Genomic DNA, 7,613 nt, shown 5'->3' with positions numbered 1-7,613 from the left:
TATTATCTTAGTCAAACAAGGAACTCAGCATTTGGTGCTTCTCAGGTCCTCTCAGTTGGAAGTTCAAAGCAGCATATTTCAGGGTATCATTTTCTGAGCCCCAAAGTGTGATACCCTGCAGCAGAAAGTAGGTAACACTCCCATAATCAATCATACTAGTATTTCTGGTATATAACATAAAAATATCAACCCTAAGTGTGGTAAACAAAGACTTAAAAGTAGCCTCACATTAGTTTGGGTCAGGTTTAGAAGCCAAATGAGCGAGAAGTTATTTCGATTTTTCTGAGCTTTTGAATGTGAAACAGCACACAGGGATTATGAACCTGTAGTATCTTATCCCAACAATAAACACTAAGTCTGCCATTTAGCTCTTTCTTTGGCATTTCTTCAGTGTCATCAGCCACGAAAGAGGCTGTTCTCCCATTAGACCCAGGAGATTTAGGAAGCAGTTGAACACAGACTCAAAAAACTCTCTGATGGAAGTGTGATTCCCTTTATATATTGGAGAATATGTAATGCATATAAATTAGCCTGATGTATTCTTTTGTAGTAGGATGTGAACATTCACTCTTATTGTGGAAAAATAGTCATTTGGTTCTTCTTTTCTCTGAAGCAGTAGAAAGATGGAACACAAATATTTCCTTCTCCAGGTAAAGTTTCAGGATGAAGTGAAGCAGTTGTTTGGTTGCTAATGATTTTGATAGGCTATCAAAAACTATTGAGAAAGGAGCAGGAGTAGGGCCTGGGTAAGGCAAAAGGAAGAGGATATGGAATCTGTAGGACCTGAGGGAGAAAGAATTGTGGTAATCTCTGGAGCAGAGGGCACCTGCCTACTGTTCCAAGGCAGGACCCTGAGGACATGGAGGATATAAGGAAATTGCTTATGGTGCACCAGAAAGCAAGCCTAGACCTGAGATACTCTGTTTCCTGGAGAATAATAACAAACTCCCTGCAAGGCAAGGAGCCATAAGAGAGACAGACTTGAACAAGTCCAGCAAACAAGGATAATGGGCATTTTCGGGTGAATTCGGTTTCATGGATAGTTAAGAACAACCCTTCAGCCCCCTCTCCTTTGTTCCAAATGTGTGAGACCTGGATGAATGATATAACTTCAGGAGTTGGTGGAGAAGGTTGTTTCAAAAATGAAGGGCTAATTTCCCACCAGCTCAGCAGGACAGGGGTTCAGAATCAAAATTAAAACAAATTTATAGTAAAATAGGACATTTCTGGCCCACCTGAGTTTGTAATCTGAGGTCAATGACCACTACAATTTAATTGGGATATTAAATGTTACTGTTTCACAGTATGTTTAGTTGTAATGCCAACTGATGGTCTTTAAAAACCAACTTTCAGGCTGGGCACAGTGGCTCATGCCTGTAATTCCAACACTTTGGGAGGCCCAGGTGGGCGGATCATGAGGTCAGGAGATTGAGACCATCCTGGCTAACTCAGTGAAACCCCGTCTCTACCAAAAATACAAAAAAAAAAAAAAAAAAAAAAAATTAGCCAGGCGTGGTGGCTGGCGCCTGTAGTCCCAGCTACTCGGGAGGCTGAAACCAGAGAATGGTGTGAACCTGGGAAGCGGAGCTTGCAGTGAGCCAAGATCGCCCCGCCTGAACTCCAGCCTGGGTGACAGAATGAGACTACATCTCAAAAAAAAAAAAAAAAAAAACTTTCAGAATGTCTTTCTGGCTTAATTCTGAGAAAAGATGCCAAAATGACGTACTGGTAGGTTCACCACACTCACATACACAGACAGAGACACACAAGGCACCACAAACAAAAACACAGAAAATAACTGTAAATATGTAAATATATAAAGATTTAGGCATTGAAACTGAGCCTTTTTTTCTATTTCTAAAAATTCTATGTACTATGGTTATTTTATGATAGAAAAGAATTGGCATACAAATACTAATGTAAGTATCTATAAATTAAGATTATTAAAGGAAAGTGCTCCATAGACTTTAAGCCCTAGAGGAGTCTTAGAGACAATGTAGTCCCATTTTATAGAGAAGAGCTAGACTCATGTAAGTACCTGTGGTAGTTTTAAAATATTGCTCCCAAATTCTTTGTCACATCTCCCATTGAGAGGTGGGGAGCTATGTCCCATTGCTTTGAATTTGGGTGACTTGCAACTGCTTGTTTCAATCGAGTATGGGAGAAGTGATCTTATATGATTTCCAAGGCTATGTCATAAATATCCATGTAATTTCCACAGGTTCTACACTCACCCTAGAGGAAGCCAGATGTCATATTAGAACTATTGTCTTAACACTGCCACTTGAAAAAGCCATGTGCAGGTGTTCCAGATGACAGCCCCAAATGATCTCCCAGTTAACTACTAGCACTAACCACCAGAGTGAGGGATCTTGGTTATCTAGTCTAGCTAAGCTATCAGATGATTTCAGTCCCAGTTGACATATGACTGCAATGGTAGAAGAAACTCCAAGTGAAAACTATCCAGCCTAATCCTTTCCCAAATGTCTGACCCACAAAATTTGAGCAAAATGAAAAGATTGCTTTAAGCCACTAAGTTTTGTAGTAATAATAACTCGAATATCCAAGGGTCATGGAGCTAAGAGATTTAGTAACAGGAGTTGGGCTAGAACCCAACTTTCCCTTCTCACCTAGGGTATTCCTGTAGCCCAAGGTAATCAGATGAGACACTGGATCAAAACAAATATATATACTTGTTGTTAAATTCCATAACATTCTTTGAGCACCATGGATTGCTCCTACATTCTGTCAGGGGCTGTTAAACACAGGGTGGCGTTAAAAGAGGATACAATGTGTGGGGGAAAAGTTGTCAGTTTCACCTCATTCTCATATTCCTGGGAAGAAAAAATCATAACTGCCAGAAAAATGATAGATGTTCAAAAAGTATGTGCTAACATTTAGATAAAGAGTAATCTTTACATGATGTTTTAATTATCATACAGTATAAACATTATCTTTTCTTATTAAGATAGGAAATGAAACCAAATGAAATCCGTGAAGTTGTCAGTCATCTTTGGGAAGGCTTCAAATGAACAAGGGAGAGTCTTGAGCTTGGTATACTTTCATCTTGGAAGAATTCATAGCTGGGAATCGGCTAAAGCTTTGCAGTGGGTTGAATGATGGCTTCCAATGAGATCTGTCCATGCCTTAGTCTTCAGAACCTGTTAATGTGACCTTATTTGGAAAGATGGATTTTACAGGTCTCATTAAGTTAGGAATCTTAAGATGATATCATCCTGGATTACCCAGGTGGGCCCTAAATCAAATGAAAAATGTTCTCATAAAAAAATTCAGAGATGGTGAAGCCTGCAGACACAGTGATTTCAGGCTTCTAGCCCCCAGAACTATGAGATAATAAATGTCTGTTGGTTTAAGTCACCAAGATTGGGGCAATATGTTACAGCAGCTCTAGGGATCTAATACAAGTTCCTTAAAAGGGAGTTGTAAGAGACCTGGAGGAATAAGGCTGTCCTCTTAGGGTAACAACAGTGGCTACAGCACTATGACCACATCAGTAGATGTGGGACAGCAGTCAAACTCATACTAGGAGTTTCTCTGCAAAAGTCAGACATTTTTTTGCAGCCGGCTGTTTTATTCCAGAGACATTACCAATTAGAACATGCTGATCATATGCTGTTGGTTAGTAAGTCTGTCTCTTCAGCTGATTTGTGAATTTCTAAAGACCAAGAGCCTTCATTTCTTTCTTCAACAAAACTTAATTGAAAGACTGTTATATTCTCCACTCTTTGCTAGGTGCTAAGATGCTGAGTAACACATAGTTTTCAAGATGCCAGCTGACCTTGGGTGATACACCACGTTGTGTTCAACTAATGTTTGATGGAGGAAATAAATATGGATAGATAAAACAGTTTGGAAGAGTAGACAGTTTTGTATTGACAGAGAAGAGACCTGGGTTCCAGTTGTGTAAACTTGGATAATTTCCTTAATGGTAAAATGGAAAAAAGTAACACCTACCTTGTAGGGCTTCTAGGATGATTAGCATATATGTAAAACATAGGTCCCACATAAAGTACGTATTTTCAAATGCCTGTAATGTTACTAATGAGGAGCTAATGTTCCAGCAAAGCTTATACCTTGCATCCTTGCATTAATATTTTAGTACATTTTCCATGTGTTTTTACTTACTTCATTTTTCTCCAGCTTTCTAATGTAGGCAGGATAGGGATGATTCTCACATGGAACAAAAGAACAAGACACTGAATCCATAAAAGAAGAGGATGGTAATGGAGCTACACAACGCCCTAGATTTCCTGTCTCACAGGGCCCTGTGTTTCCCACCACAGCCATGCCATTCACCCGGTTGAAAAAGCCCCTCGAGGAAAAAGGGTGGTCTGCTCACAATTACAGTTTAAACATGACTCATCTTCCTTAAGAGTCAATTGTACCCAAAGATTTTGGGAACAAGATATCTTTAAAATACTGCAATAACACAGCTTTATTTTAAAGCACGCAAAACTTAATCATAACAACGAATACTTAACGGGCATCGGTCTCTGTTCTAACCATTTTAAAAAACCACCATTTCATTTAACTCTTACAACTTTCCAAAGTAGATCTTACCATTATCCTCATTCTACACATTAAGAAACCAAGAAATAAAAACAGTTAAAAGATTTATGCAAAGTTACAGTTAGTGGCAGCGCTGGGATTTGAACTAAGGAGATTTGGCTCTAGAGGTTTCAATTTTAACCACTTTGTTAGGAACGTTTAGATAATTTATTTTAATGGACCTAGGGTACCAGGGCTACAGTGATTTTATTCTATTGTCTATCATTGTGGGCATAGGTCAGGGGAAGACTTTGAGGAGAATTTCAGAAGCACTGTGCCACACAGGCTGTTGACAGAAATGATTTTTAAGGATCAGCTGTGTGTGTGTGTGTGTGTGTGTGTGTGTGTGTGTGTGCACGCATGTAGAGAGAGAGAGCACAGAGAACAAGAGAGCAAGCATTTCACAGTGTATGCAATTTTAGCTTAATTAGAATAGGAATACTATTAACAAGTTATTTTTAAATGCACCAAAGATCAGGAGGTATATTAGAATTAAATTACACCGTGTGAGGCTGATTGGCAGCCCGTATAATGTGGGCAAGCTCACCATCTTGTGTTTATCAGCACAGTGTGCAAAGTAGGCCTGAAGGGCATGGCCCCAAACCCATAGAGTGTGGAGCTATAATTATTCAAGTAAAAAAAAAAGAAACTAATTGGAAATGTGATAAGTAATGATTAGCTAGTCTATTTCAGGAGGAAAATGAACAAAATGACCAGATGCCAACTGTAGTGGCTTTAGTGAAAAAAAGATAGATACACTTATTTAAATGAAAAGTTCTCTGTCACCTGAAGACAGAATTTCCCTAAGGACTAGACCATTAGCGTGTCATTTGCATAGAGAGCTTAAAACAAAAACAGCCACCACAAATAGAAACTCCTGGGCACAAATATAGACTGAATTCAAAGGATGCTGACTGGTGCAAAGGACTGAGGCCGTGCTGAGGGCACTTGGAAACTAATTGCCAGTTGGGAATGTTCCTGACCTTGCAGTAGCAAGAACTAAAATAACCCCAGCAAAACAGAGCGTAGAAGAAGGGAGAGGGGTTAGAAGACCTTGGCTCCTGTTTTGGCTGAAGCTCTTGGGCTGGAGCCCAGAGCCCATGTGCATTTGAGGAATAACTTTTCCTCCCTGGGTTCCCTCATGGGTAACTCCCTCCTCTCCAGTGCTAACTGCATCTGCCTCCTCCTTATTTTGGACTGTTGAATCAAACCCTTGGGCTCTCCAGAGCCTCCACGTTGTTATCCCCTAACTCCAGCTTTATCTTGTGTTCAAGGTGGGGGTTTGAGCTCTGGAGTCCAACTGCTTCAGTTCAAATTCTCATGCTAATGATTGCAACCCTTAGCTAGACCTTGCTCTCTGCCTCAGTTTCCTCCTCTATAAAATGGAGGAAAGCTACTTCACAGGGTTGTTGAGAGGATTCAAGCAGATAAAGAAGGTAAAACAGAGAATGGTGCTCGACACTTACCAAGTACTCAATAAATGTTAGGAATTAATATGAATTTGCCTCCTTGGGTGGAGCTCCCTAACTTCAATCATTCATATTCACACCTCCTGTAGTTGTCATGAATAAGTATCATCTACTTAATGTACTTTAAAAATCCATTCAAGTTTTTAAACTCAGCCATATTTCAAGCAATATTATTTGTGAAAGTCCAGGCTGTGTTAATGATTTTTTTCTAATACATGTTAATGATCCACTAAAATAAAGGTGGATCTATTTTTATAAACGTGGCACAATCTTAAATCATCTCAGATATCAGTACACATTTTACACATTAGGAAACACAAGTCTACACACATTCACTCATCTTCCAGTTCTGTCAGCATCTAGACAAAACTTACCATGTGATTGGAGAGGAAGTCAGACAATAGAAGTGGAAAAGCATCTTTTCTGCCTCCACTGAGCAGAGACCCAGAGAGACATGAGAACAACGATCCAGTAGCGGGGCTTTTCTTCATGGGGTAGCCTTTTGGTCCTGCTTGGGCAGGTCAGTTCCCTCAGGAAACAGCAGGAAGAACCAAGCATGTCAGGTGTTCCAAATTCCAGTTCCAAGACAAGTGGGTCTTGCATCCAGATTCTACATGGTGAGACCCTGGGCTTCTTATCTGAGCTCTCTGACCATCTGTTTCCTCATCTGCTAAATGGGCATAGTATGTACCTCACCGAGCTAGTGGAGGATTCAATCCGATGACACAGCGAGTATTCAGTGAATGAGCGTTCTCTTCAAATCATTAGTGCTCACACAGGACGCACATTTCCTGTCCTGCAGACCTGGGGAATATGCCCATTCTCCTCTGTTGTAAATGCTCTCTAGGTTTTTCCCTAAAAATCTGCTGCTTTGCCTAAGCAGTCCTTGGCATACTAAACCAGTTTAACATTGGCCAGCATGTATTGAAGGCTTTCCAAAACCTTCAAGACCCATCTTCAAAGGCCTAATGTGTCTTCTTACCACAATTTTATCTTGTACAGGATGAGGCTTGTAAAATCTCATTTTACACACGATGAAACTGAGGCATGGAGAGGTTAAGTAATTTGCCCAGATCACAAAGCTGGCAAATGGAGGAGCAGGTAACCTCTACAATTAGTAACCACTAAAATTGCTACTACTAAAGACAAGACTATAACTAGGGGCCACAGTAGGACCCCATCATCTAGCTCGGTGATTCTCCACTGAGAGGGACTTTGTCTTTCGGGGGACATTTGGCAATGTCTGGAGAAATTTGTGGTTGTCACAGCTGTGGGGTGTGTGCTGCTGGCATCTAGTGGGTGGAGGTCAGGGATGCTGCTAAACATCCCACAGTGCACAGGACGGCTTCCCTCCCTCCCAATTATCCAAGGCAAAAATAAGTCAGCAGTGCTAAGGCTGAAATACCCTTGTGCAGGCACTATGACATTAACTATTTAGAACCCAGCTGATAACTAAGAAAAAGCTACAGAATCTCTCAGATTCCAAAACAGGTAGCATGAAGTTCAGGCAGAAAATTTTGTGCACTTTGTCACAAGAAATGACCAGGAGCCAATTTCCTAAGGCATATTCATCTC

Source organism: Trachypithecus francoisi, unplaced genomic scaffold (genome assembly GCF_009764315.1).
Source record: "Trachypithecus francoisi isolate TF-2019V2 unplaced genomic scaffold, Tfra_2.0 Lachesis_group0, whole genome shotgun sequence".
NCBI classification, from domain to species: Eukaryota; Metazoa; Chordata; class Mammalia; order Primates; family Cercopithecidae; genus Trachypithecus; species Trachypithecus francoisi.
Note: the sequence above shows the minus strand (reverse complement) of the source record.